The sequence below is a fragment of the Choloepus didactylus genome, chromosome 5, assembly GCF_015220235.1.
Source record: "Choloepus didactylus isolate mChoDid1 chromosome 5, mChoDid1.pri, whole genome shotgun sequence".
In the NCBI taxonomy this organism is placed as follows: domain Eukaryota; kingdom Metazoa; phylum Chordata; class Mammalia; order Pilosa; family Megalonychidae; genus Choloepus; species Choloepus didactylus.
Window position 1 is genome coordinate 106,160,847 of NC_051311.1, and position 13,419 is coordinate 106,174,265.

The 13,419-nt window shown below is 33.4% G+C and overlaps 1 pseudogene; it reads left to right on the top strand.

Annotated features, from left to right (window-relative positions):
* Positions 1-473: 473 nt before the first annotated feature.
* The window catches only part of LOC119535400, a 41,276-nt pseudogene continuing 28,330 nt past the window's right edge, over positions 474-13,419 (top strand).

The window sequence follows — 13,419 nt, forward strand, 5'->3', positions numbered from 1 at the left end:
AATGATGAAACTTCAGAAATAAGTGTCTTGCTTTGCTGTGTAAATCAGGGGCCTAAACATTTCTCTCTGGACCCTAGAGCTACAGAAGACAAATCAGACAACATGTGGCTCTTAATGGAGTTGCCTCAGAGAACCATGCACCCTAAAGTTCTTATCCCACTAGTTAACTTATTTACAAGGTTGTATTGTGCTATTGCATTTAGGAATCAAAAAAAAAAAAAAAATGGCAAGAGCTATAAAAAAGAATTAATTCTCCATTCTTGATGCAGAATGTCAAGTTTAAGCAATTAAACTTCAAACATCTTTAAACAATTGTCAAAGGTACATATTGGGAAGGGGGTGTCCCTGGGGATGGGTTGAACCCCAAGCTACACCCACTGTGCTGCAGCTCTGGTATCCAGTAGAGGGGAATGAGAAGGGGTGCTCGGGAGCAGCCCTCATCTCTCTCCCTTGAAGGAAAGGAGGGCTTTTTGTTGCTCACTTGCAGAGGTTTGGTTTCAGGATTTGTTCCTAGTGTCCAAGATTTTGGTAAGAAACTTACAGAGGCTGATGCTTACCTACAAATCTTGATAGAACAATTAAAGCTTTTTGATGACAAATTGCAAAACTGCAGAGATGATGAGCAGAGAAAGAAAACTGCAACTCTCAGAGAGACAACAAAAGCATGGCAGAATCAATTAAGCACTGCATTGTGTTGCTGCAGATTGCTGAAAGTACTATTAATCCTGTAGATGCAATATATCAACCCAGACCCTGGGAACCTGTGATCAGCACAATGCCTTCTCAGACTGTCTTACCTCCAGAACCTGTTCAGTTGTGTAAGTCAGAGCAGTGTCCATCTTCCCTACCAGCTGGCCCTGTCCTAGCTACCCTGGGAGATCATTAGACTCCAACACCAAATAGTACAGGCAGTGGACACTCACCAACTAGTAGCAGTCTAACTACTACCAAGCCAAGCAGTCTTGGAGTTCTCTTATTCTAGCAGTGAGGATGAATTCTGTGATGTTGATGAATTTCATCAAAGTGGCTCATCCCCAAAGCGCTTTATAGATCCCTCTGAATCTGATCCCTCTGAATCTGCCTTTGTTTTGACACATAGCAGTTCAGGAAATATTCTCAAGTGCCCAGATATCACAGAATCATTGAATTCTTCCATGCCCAATGGAACAAGGGATGCTGACCTTTTCGATTCACATGATGACAGAGATGACAAAGGGAATGCAGAGACAGTGAAAGAGTAGAAGAGTGTTATGCATCTCTTGTCACACATTAGGCTTGGAATGGATCTTACTATGGTAGTTCTTCCAACATTTATTCTCAAAAGAAGATCTCTTTTAGAGATGCATGCAGACTTTTTTGCACATCCAGACCTGTTTGCGAACATTAGTGACCAGAAGGATCCCAGGGATTGAATGGTTCAGGTTGTGAAATTGTACCTGTCAGCCTTTCATGCAGAAAGGAAAGGATCACTTGCCAAAAAGCCATGCAACCCTATTTTGGACGAGATCTTTCAGTGTCACTGGACATTACCAAATGACACTGAAGAGAACCTAGGGGTAGTTTCTGAAGGACCCTTGGTTTCCAAAAACAGTAACATTCATGGCTGGGCAGGTTTCCCATCATTCACCCATTTAAGCCTTTTACGCTGAGTATTTTAACAAGAAGATACAATTCAATGTTCACATATGGATCAAATCAAAACTCCTTGGGATGTTGATCAGCATACACAACATAGGGTAGGGCTGTGTCTTGTATCTAGACTATGACAAACATTACGTTCTCATATTTCCCAATGGTTATAGATCTATCCTCACAGTGCCCTGGGTGGAGCTAGGAGAATGCAATACTAATTGTTCCAAAACAGGCTATAAATATATATACATACACATATATATCTTATATATATAGAAATACATATATATACACAAATACACATATATATTTTATATTATATATATATACACACATAATGTATATGCCAGATTTTGCATAGATACTACATCAACTGTAAATATTGATTCCTCCAAGCTGTTTAAGAAAATTAGTGCAATGTATTAAAATCAAGTGTTAGGAAATTTCACGGTCTAACCTACAAAAACCTTTTTTTGGAATTAACTATTATTAAATTGTATCAAAAAAAAGGTACATATTGTAAGAGAGAAATAAGTTAGGTGTTAATTAAAATTAACCCATCATTCTTGAGACCAGCAGGAGTACTCCTACTTGAGGAAGAAATGGAAATGAACTGAGAATCAACACAATCAAAGAACAAAGAAATCCAGATCAGGATCAGAGGTAATTAACATAGCTACCTCTGGCTAAAGTTTTTAGCAATAGTCTAGTAAGAAGGATTCAAAATTAATAAATCCAAACCATAGTGTGCTTTAACCCTTTGTTATTTATAATTTACCAAATATACTAATATTCCATATATTTATTTCTATAAATATAATATATATTCTATATTATATAGAATATATATATTTATAATATATTATAAATATATTTGTAATATAAATATATAATAAATATATAATTTATAAATATAAATTTATAATATATATAAATTATAAATTTAAATTTATAAATCTAAATTATAAATATATAATAAAATAAATATATCATATTTATTTATAATCTATTATAAATATATTTTTTATATTTATAAATATATATTTTTGGAAATATATAAATATATTATATATATGTATATAATATATAAACATTATATTTATTATATTTATAGAATCTATAAATATAATAGTAAATTTATAGAATCAATAGCAATTGATTCTTTGTTGTCCTCTTTAGCTATGAATAAGTGGAATCCATTTGGTTGTGGTTATATAGTTATCCTTTGTTTTTAAGATGTATAATCTATATTTGGTATAAGGTGGGAGAGAGGTTGCAGGTTTTATGATAGAGGAAATAAAGACTTGTCTCAATTAAGACTGGATTAATAAAAAAAAAAGAAGAAGGAAATAGCAGAAATGATCCACAAATTAATCATAGCAACAAATAACAGGGCAAACCCCAAATCATAACCAGAGTTGCAGTCCCAGAGCCAATCCAGAGGCTGACTCCTGCCTCTCCTGAGAAAATCCCCCACTCTGCACCATAGGCTGTGCAGAACAGCTCAGAATTGCACTGCATTTTTACAACTATATTTTATACATTATATATTCTGGTAGATTAATGGTTTCAAATGGGAAGGATTTATGGCAGATTATTTCTAATAATGAGGTCCTTTCCTAATACCTATTCCTGTGAGTAGACACACTCCTATGAATGCACATGTCAGTAAATCATCCTGAAATTGAAAAAGGTAAAATGGACAGACTTTGGTTTCACTATAATCTATTATGACCTTGTGTTTTTAATTCTTCCATAGTTTAGTATGTACAAGAGAAAAAGGCAAGAATGAGACAAAAGATATTTAATCTGCTTTAAGTGCCTAAAATTTTTCTATCTCAGTAATTTTATCTGCATTTTTTAGTTCAACTATAACCATAGATATGCATGGTTAATTTTTCTGGATAAATGACCTACTGCATACAAGCAATCTATTATCCTTATTAGAACTATCAAAATTGGCACAAAATATGGATATGTATGAATTACTATCTGATAGAATCATTAAAAGAAAATAGATTTTTAAAAATTCGGTGGTCTTACCTATCCTTCTCCCCTGACAAGCCTTTACAACTAATAGCCATATAGAAAAAGAAACTTTTAAAACTAGATAAATTCATGGAAATAGAATTTGTTTTACAATTCTCTCTTAGATTTAACAACTATTAAAAATTATTCTATATTGATTCTCTCCTGCTCTTCTAACAGTTCTGGAGGGAAGGAAACAAGTCTTACTGACTTTGATTCACAACCACCTAGTATGGATCCTATTATAACCTAGGTATAAAATAAATGTTTATTTAGGTAATAAATATATATAGCATACACACATAAATAGCTAAGAGGATCACCTCAAAATATTTTTATTAAACTGTTGTATTTGGTACTATTAAAACAGTTTTATTGTGAAATATAACACGTACTGAAAGGTGAATGAAATAAATCTACAGCTTAATTAATCCCATTTTATAAACACATGGGTAACCACCACCCAGGCCACAAAATATCTTCACATTGATTCTCAATCAATTCTTTTTCTCCCAAGTGTAACTTTCATCATAGTCACATTTTTTCTTTATACTTTTATAACCTAAGACTGTAACAGTAAACATTATTGTGTAGTTTCAACTTTTAAAATTTTTTTATTGTTATAAATGGAATCATATAGCAGTATATAGTCTTCTGTGTCAGGCTTCCTTTAATCAGCATTAATTTTTTGAGGTTATCCATGTTGTTGGGTGAAGCAGGCTGTTTAATTTTGTTTATGTGTAGTATTGCATTTTGAACACATTCCAATTTAGCCATCTATTCTATTGTTGATGGGTATTTGTACTGTTTCCAGGGGGTGGTTGTTCAAAACTGTATGTACCCCAGAAAAAACATGTTCTTAAACCAAATCCATTACTCTGGGTGTGAACCCAATTAAGTAGGACATTTTGATGACGTTGCTCAATCAGGGTGGGTCTTATTATATTACTGGAGTCCTTTAAAAGTGGAATGGAATTTAGACCTAAAGAGAGAAAGTCGCAGGAAGCAAGAAGTTGAAAATCAATGGAACCCAGAAGAGAAGGGAGACACCAGGAGATGCCACCATAAGCCTTGCCCTGTGTTTTATTTTCCTAGTCTGTTTAGAGCAGATACCATGAAATGGGTTGGCTTAAACAATGGTGATTTTTTTTAGCCTACAATTTGAGTCCAAGAAAATGTCCAAATCAATGCATTACCAAGCTATGCTTTCTTCCTGAAGACCAGCTGCTAGCAATCCTTGGTTCCTCTGTCACATGGCAAGGCACACTGTGGCATCTACAGTTCTCTCCCTTCTCATTTAGATTTCATTGCCTTCAGCTTCTTTTTTCCATGGCTTCCTCTCTCTTTCTCTCTGAATTCATTCCAGTTATACAGGACACCAGTAATAGGATTAAGGCCCATCCTGAATGAGGTGGTTCACATCTTACCTGAGGGAGCCTCATCAAAAGACTATACTTAAACGCGCACAAATGGATTAGATTTAAGAGCATGTTTTTCTGGGGTACATACAGCTTAAAACCACCACACTGTGTGACAAGTTAAGGATAAAAGATCACCAGTAGCCAGCCCCAGAACACCACAGTCTTCAAGAATAAAGCATCACTGTGAAGAGTGGGACTTTTTCCCAACCTCAAACTGAGTGAGTAACTCCCATTGTCTAACCCAACCCATTTCATGATATTTGCTTGAGCAGTCTAGGAAACTAAAAAATAAGGTTTAGCTTTTGGATATTATGCTGTCATTAACATTTTTGTTTATATTTATTGGTACATATCTGTAAACGTTTCTGTTGAGTAAAAATTAAGGAATAGATACTTTGATAAATAGAGTGTATAGACTTACTTAACTAGATACTGCTAGTTTTCCAAAGAGTTTCATGAAAATGTATACTCTCACAAGCAGTAGCTGTTACCCCACATTTTTGCCAACTTTTTATATTGTCTGAGTTTTTGTTTGTTTTGTTTTTTAAATATTAGGTATTTTATTATGTGAGAGTAATTCCTTCCTGGGATTTTTCATTTGTAATTCCCTGATTTCATGAGGATGAGCAACTTTTCAAATGTTTAATGGCCACTAAGATATCTTGTTTTGTGATTTGTTCATGGTTCTACTGAGTTGTCTGACTTTTTCTTACTGATTTCTGTTAACTCTTTACAAACTCAGGATATAAGCCCTTAATTCACTCTGCAGTTTGTTTTTTCACTCTCTTAATGATGTAGCATGATGAACAACAGTTTTTACTTGTAATATAGCCTAATTTAGCAATCTTTTCTTTTACAATTAGTGCTTTTCTGTACTGTTTAAAAAATCTTTCCCAATCCTGAGGTCTGGAAGATGTATTTATATATATTATCTTCTAAAAGAGATATGTTTTCCTTTTCACATCACCTACAGTTAGTTATTCTACTGTTAGATGAAAGGAAGAAGTCAACGTTTTTTTTTTTCATATTGACTCAACAGCATTTACTGAGAAGAAATTTCATTCCTGCGCTGTGTAAATATGTTGTTTTTAATATTACACTATTATTAAGAACATGATAAAGAACATTCTTGATCATAAATCTGTGCACATGTCTGAATAAATTCTAGAAGAACTGCTACTTCAAGAATTATGCATTTTTGAACAATCTTTGCCAAAAATCATGTATTTAGATATGTATGGGCCTATTCTCTTTTCTTTTTTCTCTTTTCTTCTACAGTGGTCTATTTGTCTATCTTTGTGCCAATACCACAATGTCTCAAAAGGTGAATATTTATAAAAATTTTTGATATATGCTAGAGCAAGTTCTCTCGTATCATACCTCTTCTCCAAGATTGCCTTAGCTATTCTTGTTCCTTTCCTTTGCACAAAATTTTACAATGACTTTTCCAATTTCCACAGAAATACTTGTTGGGGTTTTGATTGTGATTTCATTGTAACTAAAATCATTTTGGGGAAATTGACATATGTATGTTATTGAATCGTTGAATCTCTGAACATGGTATATCTATTTATTTAGATCTTTTATAATTTTTATCTGTAAAGTTTTACAAATAATTTTGTAGAAATTGCAAGTATTTTCTTAGAATTTTCCTATGAACTTGATGATTTAACACCACTGCAAATGGCATATTTTTGCGTTTCATTTCCTAATTTGTATTATAGGATAATTTATTTTAATTCTGTATATTACCATAGTTTCTGCAGATTATTTTGGATTTTTGCATACACAATAAATAAAGACAACCTTATGTTATCCTTTCAACTTTTTTTTTTTTCAATTTTATGTAGGGGTTTTGACTTTTAATACAATGTTTCATGGATATGGTAAGAGTAGGCAACTTTGTCTTGTCCCAAATTTCTGAGGGAAAAATGCCAACAATCACCATTAAGTTTGATAGTTTCTGTAGCTTTCTGTAGATAGTTTTATGATATTAAGATAGTTTCTTTCTTTTCCATTTTCACTAAAGTTTCTGTCATGAATAGGTGTTGAATTTTTATCAAATGTTTTTTCTGAATTTATTCAATTTATGAGTTTTTTCTTATTTTTTCTATTATTGTGGTTAATTACACTGATTGGCTTTCAAATGCTAAATCAGCATTCTTTCCTGGAATAAATATTTGCATATATGTGTATGTATTTGCATATATGTGATGTGTGCAGCTGTTTTAAATTTGAGAATTTAATTCATTTACAGATAATGTAATCCTGATTATCAGGGGCTTAAATATTTCATTTTACTATGTATTTTCTATTTATTCATTGTTCTATGGTTTGGTTAAGTAGTTTTATCATTTATTTTATCCATCTCAGTTCAGAAGTTATACACTCTTTCAGTATTCCTTCATAGGTTTCTTTAGCAATTACAAGCATTCTTGACTTACTAAAATCTAATTTCTTGAAACTCTTGCATTCTCTGGATAATGCAAAGATTTTAGAAACTTTATTTCCATTGCAAAATTAGGATTATAGATGTACATACTCACAGTTTGTTCAGATTTACTACATAATGATCTTCTTTGCTGCTTTTTATTTTTTCCTCTACCTTTCCATCTTCCATCTGGAGTCATTTCCTACTGCTTGAAGAATATCTCTTAGCACTTCTACTAATACATAACTGCTATTGACAAAATTTTTAGTCTATCTTTTCTGAAAATATCTTTATTTTACCTTCATTATTAAAGGATACTTTTGCTGGGCATAGAATTCTAGGTTAGTGATTACTTTTATTCAGCACATTTCTTCCTTCCTTTATTTCTGAGGAAAATCAGCTTTAAGTCCATTTGCTATTCCTGTCTTTAATATATTTGTTTTATGATTTTCTCTTTGTCATATTTATTTTCTCCTGTTTTACTATAAAATATATATTTTTAAACTATATTACATAGTATTTATTATGATTCTGAAACTGGCATAATGAATTCTATCAGTTTTGGAAATTTCTCAGCTTTTGTTTCTTCAAGTTTTCTTGTGGATCATTCTCCCTGGTTTCTCCTTCATGACTCTTACCAATACACATGCTAGAATTTCTAGATATCTAATCCTCTATTCTCCCCCTACCCCAATTCTTTCATATCTCAGTGCTTCATTTTGGATAGTTTTTGCCTGATCTATTTTCAGAACACCAATTCTCTCTTTAGCTGTATCTGACCTAATGTTAAACCAATCCACTGGATTATTAATTATGGATATTTTTATTTTTCAATATGATAATGTATACTTGGTCTTTTATAATCACCCATATAACTTTTTAAATTTTTACTTTTCTGCCCACATTTTCAATCTTGTCTATAATCTCTTTGAACATAGCCAGCATATTTATTTTCAGATCTTTATTAGATAATGCCAATCACTTCAGCTCTTGTAGGCCTTTAAAAAAGTAATTGACATGGTTTCTGCTGGTCCTCCCTCATACAGTCTTGTATTCTCATGTACCACATGTACCAAGTATCTTTCTCTGTAGGACAAAATTTTAATTATATTCCTACAGAGTATATTTTTCCTGTGTTTCTGCCAGATATCTTTGGGTACTAGTATTCTGAGATCATCTTTTAAAACAAACAAACAAACAAACAAACAAAAAACCCTAAAATTTTCCCTTTAACTATATTCAGATATATAATTAAGTGCTGTTAATTACATTCACAATATTGTGCTACTATCAACACCAACCTTTACAGACAATCTTCATACAATTTCAGAGATATTTTTCTGAGCCTAACACACAACTAATTCTAGGCTGGGCTACAATCTGTGATCCTAGGCAAAGTTCTTTGCAGCCCATTCCAAAACACCAGTGCACTACCTTAATAGGTCCCAGCTATAACTTTTTATTGCAAAATTCAAAATACTTAAAAAGACTAATCAACCTCTCAACTGCCTCTTCCAGGTTAGCAAATTACCTCAATATATAAGCAGCTCCCAAAACAGAAGGCTTCCTTCTCATATCTTCTGACTTTTATGAGATCTTACTCTATTACATAATTTATAGTTAGCTCTCCAAAGCCTTCTAACTATTTTGGATGTGTTTTCTCCAACTTTGCTAGTTGTCCTCAGTGAAAGGGTTGTAACAGATTATCGAGTGCGTTATAACTGAAGGCCATATTTTAAAAGAACTTCTCTTTTTCTAATTATGTAATAAATGTTTATTCTTGAACATCAAGGAAAATTTTTAAAAACTACAAATAAACCAACAAAAAGTATCATAAAATTCAGATATATCTACTGCTAGCATTTTGCACATGACGTTTTCTTCCTGTTGTATTTGTGTTTGTGTGTGTATAATTTTTTGCATATTTGGATCATTCAAATACATTCTAACTTGGGACCTGTTTGTTGTTTAATTCAATATTGTTTCAATGTTTTTTCAGGTTAGTAAATTATCTTTTAAAACATTTTGAGACTCATGAATATTTTAGTTATTAAAATTATACATGAGTAATAAAATATTAATGTTATAAAAATACTAAGAAACAAAAGAAAAATCAACTAAGAATTATTAACACCAGAGGAATATTTTTGTAGATATTTCTTCAGACATAGATAAACAGATAAAAAGCCAAAACACATATACTGTGTTCAGAGAAATTATTAAATTTTATATTATTTAAATATTCAAGAACAAGTAGATCCTGAAGCTACACCTTAAAAAAATGATAAATTTTAATAAGTATTTCTTAACAGGAATAGCTAGAAGATAAAAGATATATTTTAATATGTAATATACAATTTTATTAAATACCTCTAATTATACAATGTATAATTCAAAGATACATCTATCTTTTTCATTCAGGAAAAATGGTTTTATTAATTTGGCTTTTAAAATATTTGAATTTTTCATTTTGAGTAACAATTTATTCACTTGATTTGTTAATGAAGAATTTTTTGGCCACGTTCTTCCATTCCCCGCAAAACACACACATGCATTTCTTGAGTTCTTACATAGTTGAGAGTGTATATTTCAGTCTTTACTTAATCTTTTTAAGATTTTCACTCTATATTTAATTGTAAATGGATGTAATATACTTGCATCACTCTAGGAATATATATTCCACCCTAGAAATTGTGTTGATGTTTCTGTCACTGTCTGGTTTTGAACAAGAATTCTGAGGCTGGACTGTTTTATTTTTTTAACCTAGGTTACTGAAACATTATTTCTTTATCTTTGAGGTTGAATAAATCAACCAAAATATATCTTGGTGTCAATTTTTCTGGAATCAAGGTACCCAATTATGATCCCCCAATACATTTTTTTAATTCAGGGAAACATTTTCTATTATATTTTAAAATAGTTTTTCCCTGTTTCAGGTATTGGAAAGTCTATGTAGGTATACCAGTACATTTAGTCATCTTGCCTCTTCTCAATATCTGCTAGTTACTTTCTAATTGCTATAAAAATCTTATCATTTTCACTGTGATTATGTCTATCCCTTCCTTCAGGGTTATTACTAGCTTTTATGCCAGTCTATTCTGTTTCTTGATATTTCTAATTTATTCATTAATTCTGTAATTCTATGAATTTAGTCTTCAAATTATTTCATTACATTTGCAGATTTCCTCTTATCTTTCTCCATAGTTTAATTAGGTTTATAATTTTGTTAATTTCTTCTATACAGCATACATGAAAATGTTTTTGACCATCATTTCTACCAGATTGAGTAATATTTTCTTGCATGCTTTCTTCATTTCTGGTCCTTGGACTTTAGTGTGTTTAAGTAATGATAATAAAATCTAGCTTGTGTTTTGATTTGGTAAAGCTGATGAAATGCAATATACCAGAAATGGGCTGTTTTTTAACAATGGAGATTTATTAGCTTACAAATTTACAGTTCTAACCGAGAAAATGTCCCAATTAAGGCATCAAATACCTTCTCTGAAGACCAGTTACAGGAAAGCCCAGGCTCCTCTGTCAGATAGCAAGGCACATGGTGATTTCTGCTGGTCATTCTCTCCTGGGTTTTATTGCTTTAGCTTCTGGCTTCTTCATCTGCGGCTTTTTATGTAAGCTTCTCTGGGTGTTTCTCTCTGTGAACTTCTCTTAATTTCATCTCTCAGCTTATGTATGTGTTTTTCCTCTTGTAAAGGACTCCAGTAAAAGGATTAAGACCCACCTTGAATGAGGTGGGAAACATGTCAATTGACATAACTTAATCAAAAGGTCCCTACAATAGGTCTGCACCCACAGGAATGGATTAAAAGAACAAGCCCTTTTCTGTGGTACATTGCAGCTTCAAACTACCACACCCTGGTCAGGTTCTCTACTAACATGTATCTCTCAAGGATATTCCATAACTATTTTCCATACTGGATGTTCTAGTTTGCTAATGCTGCCGGAATGCAAAACACCAGAGATGGATTGGCTCTTATAAAAGGGGGTTCATTTGGTTACACAGTTACAGTCTGAAGGCCATAAAATGTCCAAGGTAACACATCAGCAATCAGGTACCTTCACTGGAGGATGGCCAATGGTGTCCGGAAAATCTCTGTTAGCTGGGAAGGCACGTGGCTGGTGTCTGCTCTGGAGTTCTGGTTTCAAGATGGCTTTCTCCCAGGACATTCCTCTCTAGGCTGCAGTTCCTCAAAAATATCACTCTTAGTTTCACTTGGGGTATTTGTCCTCTCTTATCTTCTCTGGAACAAGAGTCTGCTTTCAATGGCCGTCTTCAAAATGTCTCTTATCTGCAGTTCCTGTGCTTTCTTCAAAGTGTTCCTCTTGGCTGTAGCAAGCTCACTCCTTCTGTCTGATCTTATATAGTGCTCCAGTAAATTAATTCAGACCCACCCTGAATGGGCAGGCCAACACCTCCATGGAAATTATCCAATCAGAATCATCACCCACAGTTGGGTGGGGCACATCTCCATGGAAACACTCAAAGAATTCCAATCTAATTATCACTAAAACATCTGCCCCACAAGATTGCATCAAAGAACATGGCTTTTTCTGGGGGACATAATACATTCAAACCAGCACACTGGATAAACATAGTAAGACTACAGGATTTTGATTTACCATCTTTTCCAGTATCACTTTTCTGGGCATTGAGTTAAGCACCTTTCAGTGTTGCACAGAGACATGAAAGAATTTTTAAATTTCTCTTTGGCCATTACTTTTCAGAGTTTAAGGCATAAAGCCATCTATTTTCCATGATTAATTGCTCCTGGTAAAATTTTTTATTACTGTATATTTAGTATACTTGTTCATTTTCCTAGTTATGGGATAATGCTAATCTAACCACAATCACTATGCTGGTTCCTCCTAACTGTTCTCCTTGACAATACTCTTAATCTTTGGTGTCATCTTCCTTATAGCAGTGAGAGTACAGGATATTGATGCTTCCTTCCCAACTCTTTTCACTCCTCTCTCTGCTTCATTTACTTCTTTCTACCTCACTGGCCTACCTGTCCTTCAAACAAGCTAACCCTGAAGCCACTTCAGGGACTTGGCATTTGCCCTTCCTACCACATAATTTTCTTCATTGAAAATTTCCTATAGCAGCTTCTTTCTTGTTATTCATGTTTCAACTTTGAGTTGGCTCTTCTTCAAAGTAGCCTTCCTTACCCACCTTGCTAAATCAGTACCCCTGGTCATTCTCTGCCATTCTCCCACTTTATCTTTTTCTTAGCACCTCTCAGTTCTGGAATATATGTGTGGTGGTTTGAATCTGTATGCACTCCAGAAAAACATGTTTTTAAATTTAATCCATTCATGTAGGTGTGAAGCGATTGTAACTAAGACCCTTTGTTGAGGTTATTTCAGTTAAGAAGGTATAGCCCACCTCATTCAGGATGGGTCTTAACTTTATTACTGGAATCCTTTATGAGCAGAATGAAATTCTGGCAGAAAGAGAGAAAACCACAGGAGGTAAGAAGCCGAACCCGGCAGAGAAGGGAAAGACCAGGAGATGTTGCCACGTGTCTTGTCATGTGGCAAGCTAAGGGCCACAGGATCACTGGGAGCCAGCCCCAGACACCACAGCCTTCAGGGAGCAAGCAGTACCTTGATAACACCTTCATATGGACTTTCTTTTAGCCTTAAAACCCCAAGCAAATAAATTCCCATTGTTTAATCCAACCCATTTTATGGTATTTGTGTGAGTGGTCCAGGAGACTGAAACAATATTCTGCTTAGTTAATTAGTTAGTTAGTTAGTTAGTCAGTCAGTCAGTCAGAGTCAAGAACTGAGAAGAGTTTGAGGTTTGACCCCACTTGCAACTTAACAAGTTAGCGTGCCGCATTTCCATGGTTGCTGGCAGAAGACAAGAAACTCCTTGGTCAGAGT